This window comes from Doryrhamphus excisus, linkage group LG23, assembly GCF_037039965.1.
Source record: "Doryrhamphus excisus strain RoL-2023G ecotype Guam linkage group LG23, RoL_Dexc_Guam_v1.1, whole genome shotgun sequence".
NCBI classification, from domain to species: Eukaryota; Metazoa; Chordata; class Actinopteri; order Syngnathiformes; family Syngnathidae; genus Doryrhamphus; species Doryrhamphus excisus.
In genome coordinates, this window is record NC_136379.1 from 7,307,161 (window position 1) to 7,320,871 (window position 13,711).

Genomic DNA, 13,711 nt, shown 5'->3' on the forward strand with positions numbered 1-13,711 from the left:
CTGAAGTATGGCTGCCTTCTATCCTACTTAACCCCTCTGGCCCCCACCCGCTGCTGCACACGCACACGCACACACACACACACACACACACACACACACACGCTCCATGCAGAGTGGCCAATATATTCAGCAGCCATCAAAGTTGGCCACTTTAGCTATTTTTCTTTTGCATTGTCTGTGTTGCTAAAAGCCACCATCTTTCAGCAGCAGGTGATGTTCGGCCATCTTTGTTGCTATGCTAACCATGCTAACCTTCACGTGAGGCAGCGGCTTAGAAATAATCGCATAATCACATTCAGAGTTCTGTCTTTGTCCGTACTGTAAACCAGGAGGTGTTCAAAGTGCGGCCTGCGGTGTCATTTTGGACCAGTAGCTTGTTTTTTTACCGTCCCTGGGAATATTACAAAGATATCTTTTATTAGCATTATTAGCATTTAGCATTTATTAGCATTAGTATGTATTGTGAGCTTCCATTAGAAGAATTTTAGCCACAAAATCTACTTTGAGTATCAATCAACCTCTCAACATGGACATGGTTGACTTCTTTTTACACTTGCATGACAACAAATCCTGTTATGCTACTTTCAAGTTCATAAAAACTTTTTTTCATGTGTGTAGTATTGAAGTAGAAATATTTGCGTGACTTTAAACATACTCTCACGTTTGCTACGTTTCAGGTTCATCCGCTCACAAGAACAAAAACACTGGAGTAGTAGCAGTAGTACGAATTGGAGTAGAATTGTAGTAAAAAGTAGTACAAGCTGTCAAAGTGGTAGTAAAAATAGGACAAGTAGTAGTAGAAGGTAGTAGAAGTAGTGTAAAAGGTAGGAGAATGGAGTAGAAGGTAGTAGAAGTAGTGTAAATGGTAGGAGAATGGAGTAGAAGGTAGTAGAAGTGGTAGGAGAATGGAGTAGAAGGTAGTAGAAGTAGTATAAGTGGTAGGAGAATGGAGTAGAAAGTAGCAGAAGTAGTACAAGTGGTAGGAGAATGCATTAGAAGGTAGTAGAAGTAGTACAAGTGGTAGGAGAATGGAGTAGAAGGTAGTAGAAGTAGTATAAGTGGTAGGAGAATGGAGTAGAAGGTAGTAGAGGTAGTATAAGTGGTAGCAGCATGCAGTAGAAGGTAGTAGAAGTAGTACAAGTGGTAGGAGAATGGAGTAGAAGGTAGTAGAAGTAGTACAAGTGGTAGGAGCATGCATTAGAAGGTAGTAGAAGTAGTACAAGTGGTAGGAGAATGGAGTAGAAGGTAGTAGAAGTAGTATAAGTGGTAGGAGAATGGAGTAGAAGGTAGTAGAAGTAGTATAAGTGGTAGCAGCATGCAGTAGAAGGTAGTAGAAGTAGTACAAGTGGTAGGAGAATGGAGTAGAAGGTAGTAGAAGTAGTACAAGTGGTAGGAGCATGCATTAGAAGGTAGTAGAAGTAGTACAAGTGGTAGGAGAATGGAGTAGAAGGTAGTAGTCGTAGTATAAGTGGTAGGAGAATGGAGTAGAAGGTAGTAGAAGTAGTATAAGTGGTAGCAGCATGCAGTAGAAGGTAGTAGAAGTAGTACAAGTGGTAGGAGAATGGAGTAGAAGGTAGTAGAAGTAGTACAAGTGGTAGGAGCATGCATTAGAAAGTAGTAGAAGTAGTACAAGTGGTAAGAGAATGGAGTAGAAGGTAGTAGTCGTAGTATAAGTGGTAGGAGAATGGAGTAGAAGGTAGTAGAAGTAGTATAAGTGGTAGCAGCATGCAGTAGAATGTAGTAGAAGTAGTACAAGTGGTAGGAGAACAGAGTAGAAGATAGTAGAAGTAGTACAAGTGATAGGAGAACGGAGTAGAAGGTAGTAGAAGTAGTACAAGTGGTAGGAGAACGGAGTAGAAGGTAGTAGAAGTAGTACAAGTGGTAGGAGAACGGAGTAGAAGGTAGTAGAAGTAGTACAAGTGGTATGAGCATGCATTAGAAGGTAGTAGAAGTAGTACAAGTGGTAGGAGAATGGAGTAGAAGGTAGTAGAAGTAGTACAAGTGGTAGGAGCATGCATTAAAAGGTAGTAGAAGTAGTACAAGTGGTAGGAGAACAGAGTAGAAGATAGTAGAAGTAGTACAAGTGATAGGAGAACGGAGTAGAAGGTAGTAGAAGTAGTATAAGTGGTAGGAGAATGGAGTAGAAGGTAGTAGAAGTAGTACAAGTGGTAGGAGAATGGAGTAGAAGGTAGTAGAAGTAGTAGAAGTGGTAGGAGCATGCATTAGAAGGTAGTAGAAGTAGTATAAATGGTAGGAGAATGGAGTAGAAGGTACTAGAAGTGGTAGCAGCATGCGGTAGAAGGTAGTAGAAGTAGTACAAGTGGTAGGAGAATGGAGTAGAAGATAGTAATAGTAGGAGTATAAGTGGTAGGAGAATGCAGTAGAAGGTAGTAGTAGTAGTACAAGTGGTAGGAGAATGGAGTAGAAGATAGTAATAGTAGGAGTATAAGTGGTAGGAGAATGCAGTAAAAGGTAGTAGTAGTAGTACAAGTGGTAGGAGAATGGAGTAGAAGGTAGTAGAAGTAGTAGTACAAGTGGTAGGATAATGGAGTAGAAGGTAGTAGTAGTATAAGTGGTAGGATAGTGGAGTAGCAGTAGCAGAGTTGGTAGTAAAAACTAGTAGTAGTAGAAAAAGTGGTAGAAGAAGTAGCAGACATTTGGACATCCCAAAGCCTTGGAGATGTTGCTACCTGTGGAATGGACGTGTGGAGGTCCGCCTGCCTGCTTGCTTTCGTCAGATGGGGAGGCCAAGGAGGTGAAGGAGGTGAAGGAGGTGGAGGTTCCTCACGCATGCGCCTCCCCGCTGTGGCCTCCACCCTTGAGTCCAGTGCGGCTCTCCTAGAGTCACTTTTCATAATTATTGAATTAGATTCCTGGCAGCCATTAAAGCGAGACATTCTCTTCTTAACCACCTGCTACCGCCCCCCCCCCCATCTCATTTGACGCCATCAATCTTTCGGCGTTACCGAAGCCCCTAAAAGCTTTCTGACTGCTTCATAATGGGGGACAGCGCGGGGTCAGGGGGTGCTACAGGACTCAGTATTGGGCCGGTGGCCAGTGGGGGCAAGGGGGCTGCTGGTGTTAGGGGCAGGGCGGGGGGGGTCACTGTGTTACATGGTTCTTAGTTGACCAGAATGCCTTTTACCAACTCACATTATTCATCAAGATTAAAGATTAATACGTCAATCATCTTCACCGAACTGTCATGTAAAGTATGGTCCAATCAAAGATCCTCAGGTTTCCTTGGGGCATTGAATGGATCACAACTGGTCTGGTTGCCTTTAAAAGACATTTTGCCGTCCCCCAAACTGGGTGGATGCCAGGATGGGGAACCGCCACCAGGAAATGTGGGCCCCTTTGGAAAATACAGTAATTTGGGACCCTGGATGGCTGTTGTCCCCACATCTCTATTTTTTGGGGCCCAAATTCCCCCGCCCCCATCCTGCCCCAGCAGACATCGGGAGTACCAAGAGAGCATTATTGAGAAAAGCCTTCCGATATGAATGTTATTGCTGGTATCTGCTGGAATCATCCACCCAGCTTGGGGGGCCCCCAGTGCCCTGATCACTACTGGCACCAATGTTGCCTTCACAGTCCAAGTTTTCTCGAGCTCTTTCTTTGGCTCTTATATTTCTCTAGCTTATCGTCTTCCTTCTTCTCGATGTTGCCACCCCCCCCCCCACCCCCACTGTGACATTCGAGTGTTTACCCACCACCACTAGTTCAGACTGCTTGGGCATCCTTACCTGGAGGCCCCACCGGGTCTTTGCTTGTCTCTGGACCATGGTTAGTTCTCCATGCTGGTTTCCAGTCCAGCTTAATGGTTTAGTTCTGGTTCGATTTATGGGTGGTACATGCCATGCGGTGACTCGTCTTTACATGCCGGCCCATCTGGCCCCTCCTCCCTTCTCCGGATTGGGCCTCTCAAAGGATTTGAAGATCCTACTGCAAAAACAATCGTCAAAGATCCTCTATGTAGAAGGTGTGCTCCTCTGTTCTACATTCAGTCATTCATTTTCTACCGCTTATCCTCACGAGGGTCGCGTGGGGGGTGCTGGAGCCTATCCCAGCTGTCTTCGGGCGAGAGGCGGGGTACACCCTAAAGACAAAAAATAGGAATATTGGATAATTTTTGCTGAGTCACAGAAATGAAATATCAGATCACCATGACAACACTTATTTTGGTCCTCAGCTGTCAGCATGATTACTAAACAATAATAAACATAACTTAACGCCTGTCCAAAATTAGCATTATTACTCATAAAAGGACATTTGAGCGTCATTAGATGAAATTATTAGATGAAATTATTAATAATAACAACCAAGAGTTATTTCTTTCTTATAAGCAAAGAGTAGAGATGGAGTGTGTGTCCTTGCTGCTCATTACCTAATGCTACTCGTATTTGTCATCATGACAGTTGGCTCACTCTGCAGAAAAGTAACGCACCCGCACACACACACACACACACACACACACACACACGCACACGCACGGTTCAGTAAGTAAACAGGCTGTCACGGGTGCAGATGTGCTGCAGAAGCAACATGATGCCAACCAAAGTGCTGCATGGACACACAGTGTGACCTTGCACACACACACACACACACACACACACACACACACACAGCATATGAGTAATGAACAACCTTAAATAACACCTCCAACTTTTGCCCATCTTCTCTCTGCTGGCTGTTTAAATTCACATCCCCCTTTAACGTCTTCTGTAATGTGATTAGAGGCCAGCTAATGGCTCTCCTTCTGCTCCGCCCAGACGCTCTGGCCCAGACCCCAGGATACACACACACACACACACACACACACACACACACATACACACACACTGCAGAGAAGCAGCAACATCTGCAAAGTGAGGAGGAGGAGGAGGAGGGAAAAGATCAGAGGGAGAACAGTGTTTGTGTGCATGTGGGGAGACGGGGAAAAGGGGGGTGCGGGGTGCGGGGGGGGGGGGGTCAGTGGACCGCCAGCCAACCCCTCCCTGCCTCTCTGCTCGGAGTAAATCTATAGGGAGGGAAGGCAGAGACAGGTGCATTTCTCCACAAATCGAGTTAGCCGAGACATGCCACATCCAATTGGGCTAAATTGATGTGAGAGTTTGTGATGTCTGCCGCGGGTTTTACAGCAAAGGTCAGCGTGACGAGACAATGACATCAATCTGCTCCACGTGGCCGCAAACACCCCGCCCTCCGCCACGCCGCCCCCGATTCTCATGCAAACCTGCAAGGAAGCAAGGAAGGAAGGAAAATAAGGAAGGACGGTTTTGCTTTTTTTCTATGTAATGTGATGTAAGACTTCCCTGAACAATGTTCTTATACAAAAACACCAGTGCAATTCAACCTGTGGCCCATGAGCTGCCTGAGTGACGTGTAATCATTCCTGGGAAGACACAACATTGTTGCATTCGCTAAAAACATTCTTTGACTATTTACTATAGGATGCTAAATCAGTTGCGGGTCCAACTTCCATCATAAAAAAATCCAAATATAAATGGTCATCAAACGACTTACTTACTCACGGTGCAACAAAATTAAAACAACGCAAGCGAACGCATCACATTCATCAACTGCTTCTGCTACGTCGGTAATAAACATCAGCTGAGCAGTAAACATAACACGTGCTGTATGTTGGACTGTTATTCACAAGTGCCGCAGAGCATGCTGGGTAGTCCAGCGGCAATAATGTGAGCTATGAACAATGAAGAGTGTTGTTAACATCCCTCCTTTTTTTTTACTTCCCTGATGACCTCCTCAACGTATTCTGCAATCAAGCAAAAATGTTGGGAGTACCACAAGCTACCCAGCATGCCTTGCGGCAGGACTAATCGGGTGTAATGTTTACATGGGTATTTTTCATAGTTGTTTATATGTATGCACACATGGTGCAGTCGTCGTGGGTCACTGTGTTGACGTGTTGTGTTGTTTGGATCTGACTATTTCCTGAACAACTCAACAAGTCAATGAGTCTCCTAAGGGAGGCCCCACCTTGTGATGGACTTTTTCCATAGTCAAAAGTTCCAATGGGTACCAATTAGGGATGTCCGATATTGGCTTTTTTGCCGGAAACCGATGAGCCAATATTGTCCAAATCCCGATTTCAGATACCGATATGAGCCGATACCGATATGTGTAACATCAGATTTCATGATGGGGAAATAATATGATACCAATATCAACTGATATCGCATTTCTATGCCGATACTAGGCTGATAATTATGGGTACCAATTAGGGATGTCCGATATTGGCTTTTTTGCCGGAAACCGATGAGCCAATATTGTCCAACTCCTGATTTTCAGATACCGATATGAGCCGATACCGATATGTGTAACATCAGTTTTCATGATGGGGAAATAATATGATACAGATATCAACCAATATCACATTTCTATGCCGATACCAGGCTGATAATTATGGGTACCAATTAGGGATGTCCGATATTGGCTTTTTTGCCGGAAACCGATGAGCCAATATTGTTCAACTCCTGATTTTCAGATACCGATATGAGCCGATACCGATATGGCATTTCTATGCCGATACCAGGCCGATAATTATGGGTACCAATTAGGGATGTCCGATATTTTTTGCCGGAAACCGATGAGCCAATATTGTCCAAATCCCGATTTCAGATACCGATATGAGCCGATACCAATATGAGCCGATACCGATATGAGCCAATACCGATACCGATATGTGTAACATCAGTTTTCATGATTGGGAAATAATATGATACCGATATCAACCGATATCACATTTCTATGCCGATACCAGGCCGATAATTATGGGTACCAATTAGGGATGTCCGATATTGGCTTTTTTACCGGAAACCGATGAGCCAATATTGTCCAACTCCTGATTTTCAGATACCGATATGAGCCGATACCGATATGTGTAACATCAGTTTTCATGATGGGGAAATGATATGATACCGATATGGCATTTCTATGCCGATACCAGGTCGATAATTATGGGTACCAATTAGGGATGTCCGATATTTTTTGCCGGAAACCGATGAGCCAATATTGTCCAAATCCCGATTTCAAATACCGATATGAGCCGATACCAATATGAGCCGATACCGATATGTGTAACATCAGTTTTCATGATTGGGAAATAATATGATACCGATATCAACCGATATCACATTTCTATGCTGATACCAGGCCGATAATTATGGGTACCAATTAGGGATGTCCGATATTGGCTTTTTTGCCGGAAACCGATGAGCCAATATTGTCCAACTCCTGATTTTCAGATACCGATATGAGCCGATACCGATATGTGTAACATCAGTTTTCATGATGGGGAAATGATATGATACAGATATGGCATTTCTATGCCGATACCAGGCCGATAATTATGGGTACCAATTAGGGATGTCCGATATTTTTTGCCGGAAACCGATGAGCCAATATTGTCCAAATCCCGATTTCAGATACCGATATGAGCCGATACCGATATGAGCCGATACCGATATGTGTAACATCAGTTTTCATGATTGGGAAATAATATGATACCGATATCAACCGATATCACATTTCTATGCCGATAATTATGGGTACCAATTAGGGATGTCCGATATTGGCTTTTTTGCCGGAAACCGATGAGCCAATATCGTCCAACTCCTGATTTTCAGATACCGATATGAGCCGATACCGATATGTGTAACATCAGTTTTCATGATGGGGAAATAATATGATACAGATATCAACCAATATCACATTTCTATGCCGATACCAGGCTGATAATTATGGGTACCAATTAGGGATGTCCGATATTGGCTTTTTTGCCGGAAACCGATGAGCCAATATTGTCCAACTCCTGATTTTCAGATACCGATATGAGCCGATACCGATATGTGTAACATCAGTTTTCATGATGGGGAAATAATATGATACAGATATCAACCAATATCACATTTCTATGCCGATACCAGGCTGATAATTATGGGTACCAATTAGGGATGTCCGATATTGGCTTTTTTGCCGAAAACCGATGAGCCAATATTGTCCAACTCCTGATTTTCAGATACCGATATGAGCCGATACCGATATGGCATTTCTATGCCGATACCAGGCCGATAATTATGGGTACCAATTAGGGATGTCCGATATTTTTTGCCGGAAACCGATGAGCCAATATTGTCCAAATCCCGATTTCAGATACCGATATGAGCCGATACCGATATGTGTAACATCAGTTTTCATGATTGGGAAATAATATGATACCGATATCAACCGATATCACATTTCTATGCCGATACCAGGCCGATAATTATGGGTACCAATTAGGGATGTCCGATATTTTTTGCCGGAAGCCGATGAGCCAATATTGTCCAAATCCCGATTTCAGATACCGATATGAGCCGATACCGATACTGATATGTGTAACATCAGTTTTCATGATTGGGAAATAATATGATACCGATATCAACCGATATCACATTTCTATGCCGATACCAGGCCAATAATTATGGGTACCAATTAGGGATGTCCGATATTGGCTTTTTGCCGGAAACCGATGAGCCAATATTGTCCAACTCCTGATTTTCAGATACCGATATGAGCCGATACCGATATGTGTAACATCAGTTTTCATGATGGGGAAATGATATGATACCGATATGGCATTTCTATGCCGATACCAGGCCGATAATTATGGGTACCAATTAGGGATGTCCGATATTTTTTGCCGGAAACCGATGAGCCAATATTGTCCAAATCCCGATTTCAGATACCGATATGAGCCGATACCGATATGTGTAACATCAGTTTTCATGATGGGGAAATAATATGAAACCGATACCAGGCCGATAATTATGGGCACCAATGTAACAGATGGTAACCATGGCCTTTTGGTACCCTTCTGTTGGAAAGAACCATATTCCCCTCAACAGCTACTTTTCCCAAACATCCCACCGCCGTCCTCCCTTCCTCCCGTGCGGCAGCTCGACGTGACAAATCGCTGCATCCGCACTCTTTGCCAAGCACGACCAACGCGCTCCTCATCATCGCCGGCTGCAAATTTGATCAGAAGACACAGAGGAGCCGCAGCACCCCTCCCGCCTCCCCACGCCGCCAAATGATGAATTGGCACATTAGGATTCATGTTTATGCATCACACGCCTTCCTGGTCCTGGTGTGGAGCTCCACTCGGAATCCTTGTCATCAGCTCCAGCAAACATCCTGCTGTTGTTTGATGACCACAAGTCCGACTTGAACTTTTCTAACTTGAAAGTCAGCCTTGGCTCGGCTGGGCCCGGTCCAGATGGAAGCGGCGGAATGAAAGCCAACAGCCTCCGGGCGATGTGGAGTATCGGCGAGGAGCAATAACGTTAATGTGATCAGCCAAGATGGCTCTCAGGATGGAGGTAGCGTCCTGAAATCAGGCGAGGTGACAGCGTGATGAAGTTTCTATTGGATTTCGGGGAGAGGAGAAGCAAAGAAGCAGCAGCACTCGCACGCTTGGATATGAAATTGATAGGCAATATGTGTTCATAAGAAATATTACATTGCTGGGGATCCTAAGATTGGATGTGGGAGCCAAAAATGGCTGGAAAAGCCTCAAATTGATGTCATTTGAGAACTTTATTGTCTCCGTACTGCCATGTTTTCATTTTTCCACATGACACACAATCATTGGCTCCATTTGTGGCAAATGGAAGCTAATTGGGACACGCCTGATCCCATTCAGGAATAAATTACGACTTGGATCGAGAGTCATGGCTTCCTCTTTGGTTTGAATGGAACTTGAATGCATCACACAGCAGTGTGTTGCAGGGGTGTCCAAAGTAAAGCCCAGTGGCCATTTGCCGCCCTTGGTGGTTTTTTATTGGCCCCTCTCATGTTCTAAAATCATGGTTTTTACACACAAAAAAGATAAAAATAGAAAACTCATCAATAATTTTGACAAGAATAAAGTACAATATATTATGAGAAAAAGTTGTCATTTTGCAAAAAATAATAGCATATTTTCAGGAAAATTTTTATTTTAATAATAAATTATTACATTATTTTATTATTTTAAAATATAATAATTGTAATAATTTCAATAATTGTAATAATTACAAAAATTCTAATAATTTCAAAAAATTCAATAAATTCAATAAACTTAATAATTTTAATAAATTCAATAAACTTAATAATTTCAATAATTTCAACAATTTCAATAATTTCAATAATTTCAATAATTTCAATAATTTCAATATTTTTAATATTTTTTATTTTTAATAATTTTAATAATTTTAATAATTTTAATAATTTTAATAATTTTAATAATTTTAATAATTTTAATATTTTTAATATTTTTAATATTTTTAATAATTTTAATAATGTTAATAATTTTAATAATTTTAATAATGTTAATAATTTTAATAATTTTAATTTTAATTAATAATTATTACATTATTTTAAAAAATAAAATAATTTTAGTAGCATCAAGTTGAAATATTAAAAAATATTAAAGAAAAAATATGTATTTTTTTTCTTAATATGAGAAACAAAAAACATTTAAAAAAATGATAAAGGCCAAATATTATGCAGATAAAATCAAAATTTACAAGAAGAAAGCCTGAATGGTAGGAACATTTAAAAAAACCATCAACCATAACAACAGAAATTTTACGAGGATAAAATAACAGCGGAAATGATGAATGAAAACATTAGCTCAATCGTTGATGCGTTGATGCGAGGTTAGCATGTTTTGGCGGTGCACGTCAAGCTTGGCCGGAGGGTTCGGAAAGGGGGAGGAGCCAAACCACGTTGTTTACGCCGCATATTGGACCCTTTACAGATCGCACATCTGTAATTAACTGACCAAAAGCTGTCAAAAAGGTATTTTAAGATGCGTAGTGAAGCCTGATTTTTAACAAAGGCGTACCGGGGGGGTGTCATGTCCATAAGGAGGTGACACAAAATGGAGGGTTTGAGAGCGAAAATTCAAAAAGGCGGCCATGTTTTGGTTGGGGTCACGCTAACGAGAAGTGAAGTGTGTAACTGACGAGCGCCTCGTTAAGGGGTAGGGACTAAATATGAAATCGGGGTGCAGATTTAGCAGGTGTTTGCACGTGGCCGCTTTGCATATGATAATGTACCACATGGGGGGGGGGTCATAAACATCACAATACACTGAATATGAATCAATGACTTTGATGTTTATGATGGATGATATAGAAGGGGCTACTGTAATTGCTTCCTCCTAGAGCCGCCCCCCCCCATGCCCCCGCCTGGTGGGGACATTAAAAAGCGCTCCATCATTCTTGTCGCCTGCCGCTCAGATGACCATTAATCGCTTAATTCCAGTAAAGCTACGCGTGGACAAAAGGCCGCTGTCTGCCGCTTAATGCATGTGTGATTAAGCTTTGAGGCAGACCACACGGCTTTATTAGCCAGCAGGTCCTTGTATGGGGGGGGGGGCCCAAATGCCTTCAGGGGGCCCGGGGCGAGAGGACGAGGGAGGGAGGGGGTGCAGTTAATGACACTGACCCTCACTTCCCCAACAGCTATTCAATTCAACAATAATAACGACTCACACAGCTGATTGATGACGCTCGTGTGGGGGAGGGTGAGGGGGGGCAGTCAAATACGCCTTGACCCCACCGGGGATGAGGCCCAAAAATGATGATGCTTCAAGATGCTTTAGGACACAGCTATTCAACGGGCGGCCTGTGGGCCTAATGTGGCCGAGGAATGACATCAGATTTTTTCCGCTAACATTTTTATAGCAGATTCCTAAAACGCAGCACGGCACTTCCTCTGTCACATAGAGGATCTTTGACTCACGGTCTTGCAGTAACAAGTCATCCTGGCATATAAAGGATCTTTGGCTAGCATCGCTGCAGCAGGTACTTAGCGGCTTCTTGGCAGCGTGTTCTTCAAACAAGTCATACAGAGGTTCGAATATTTACTTAGCTGTGGTCTAGTTCTGGTTTGGTTGTGGTTTAGTTTTGGGTTGGTCCTGATTTGGTCATGGTTTAGTACTGGTTTGGTCCTGATTTTGTGTGGTTTAGTTTAGTCCGGGTTTATTTGTGGTTTAGTTTGGGTTTAACTGTGGTTTAAGTTCTGATTTGATCATGGTTTGATTATGGCTTAGTCGTGGTTTTTTGTGTGTGGTTTAATCCTGGTTTAATTTGTTGTTTAGTTCTGGTTTAGCTGTGGTTTGAGTTCTGATTTGATCATGGTTTAATCCTGGCTTAGGTACTGTTTAGTTCTGGTTTGGTCTTGGTTTATTCCATGGTTTAGTCCTGGATTAGTCACGGTTTAGTCCTTGTTTGGTAGTTGTTCAGTTCTGGCTTCGTTGTGGTTTAGTCCTGGTTTGTTAATGGTTTAGTCCTGGTTTGTTAATGGTTTAGTCCTGGTTTGATCATGGTTTAGTCCTGGTTTGATCATGGTTTAGTTCTGGTTTGATCATGGTTTAGTTGTGTTTTTTTGTGTAGTTTAGTTCTGGTTTAAGTTCTGGTTTGATCACAGTTTAATCCTGGTTTAGTAATTGTTTAGTTCTGGTTTGGTCATGGTTTAGTTCAGGTTTGGTCGTGATTTAGTCCTGATTTGTTTGTGGTTTAGTTTTGATTGAGTTGTCTTTAAAGTTCTGATTTGGTCATAGTTTGATTGTGGTTTAGTACTGGTTTATTTCTGGTTTAGCTCTGTATTAGCTGTGTTTTAAATTCTGATTTGGTCATAGTTTGGTTGTGGAATAGTTCTGGCGTGAACATGTTTTAGTTCTGGTTAGGGCATGATTTAGTCCTGGTTTGTATCTGGTTTAGTTCTAGTTTTGTCGCGTTTTGATCCTGGTTTAGCTGTGTTCTGATTTGGTCGTAGTTTGATTGTGGTTTTGTACTGGTTTATTTCTGGTTTAGTTCTAGTTTTGTCGCGTTTTGATCCTGGTTTAGCTGTGTTCTGATTTGGTCGTAGTTTGATTGTGGTTTTGTACTGGTTTATTTCTGGTTTAGTTCTAGTTTTGTCGCGTTTTGATCCTGGTTTAGCTGTGTTCTGATTTGGTCGTAGTTTGATTGTGGTTTTGTACTGGTTTATTTCTGGTTTAGTTCTAGTTTTGTCGTGTTTTGATCCTGGTTTAGCTGTGTTTTGATTTGGTCGTAGTTTGATTGTGGTTTTGTACTGGTTTATTTCTGGTTTAGTTCTAGTTTTGTTGTGTTTTGGTCCTGGTTTAGCTGTGTTTTGATTTGGTCGTAGTTTGATTGTGGTTTAGTACTGGTTTATTTCTGGTTTAGTTCTAGTTTTGTTGTGTTTTGGTCCTGGTTTAGCTGTGTTTTAAATTCTGATTTGATAGTTTGGTTGTGGTTCAGTACTGGTTTATTTGTGGTTTTGTTCTGGTTTGGCTGCGGTATAGTTCTGGCTTGGATATGATTTAGTTCTGGTTAAGTCTGATTTGGTCCTGGTTTGTTTGTACTTTAGGCCTGTTTTATTTGTGGTTTAGTCCTGGTTTGGCCTGGTTTTACTTTCTCATTCAGTCACGGTTTAGTCCTGTTTTTTTTGTGGTTGAGGAGTGAATGAGTGTCAAAGGGAGGGGTAAAGCGGCCCCTCCCAAAAGAAGCGACGCGTGTTGGCTGAGCCCGATTGAATTGAAGTTTATTTCCAAATCTCATCAAGGCCATCCAGCAGCAGCGTTAAGCAGCGGCGGATGAAACGATGACAAGACCTCCGATAAGAATTTCATTCCGTCTCATTTCAGGGCGCATTTTAT

The 13,711-nt window shown here is 42.1% G+C and overlaps 1 long non-coding RNA gene across 1 annotated transcript; it reads right to left on the reverse strand.

The window, feature by feature from the left end:
• Nucleotides 1-3,884: 3,884 nt before the first annotated feature.
• On the reverse strand, nt 3,885-4,759 carry LOC144894898 (uncharacterized). The gene is made up of 3 exons (XR_013625436.1): nt 4,388-4,759; nt 4,023-4,099; nt 3,885-3,945 (listed from the first exon to the last, which is right to left on the reverse strand). It is a non-coding gene; the product is annotated as an uncharacterized LOC144894898 (long non-coding RNA).
• Between the last annotated feature and the right edge of the window lie 8,952 nt (nt 4,760-13,711).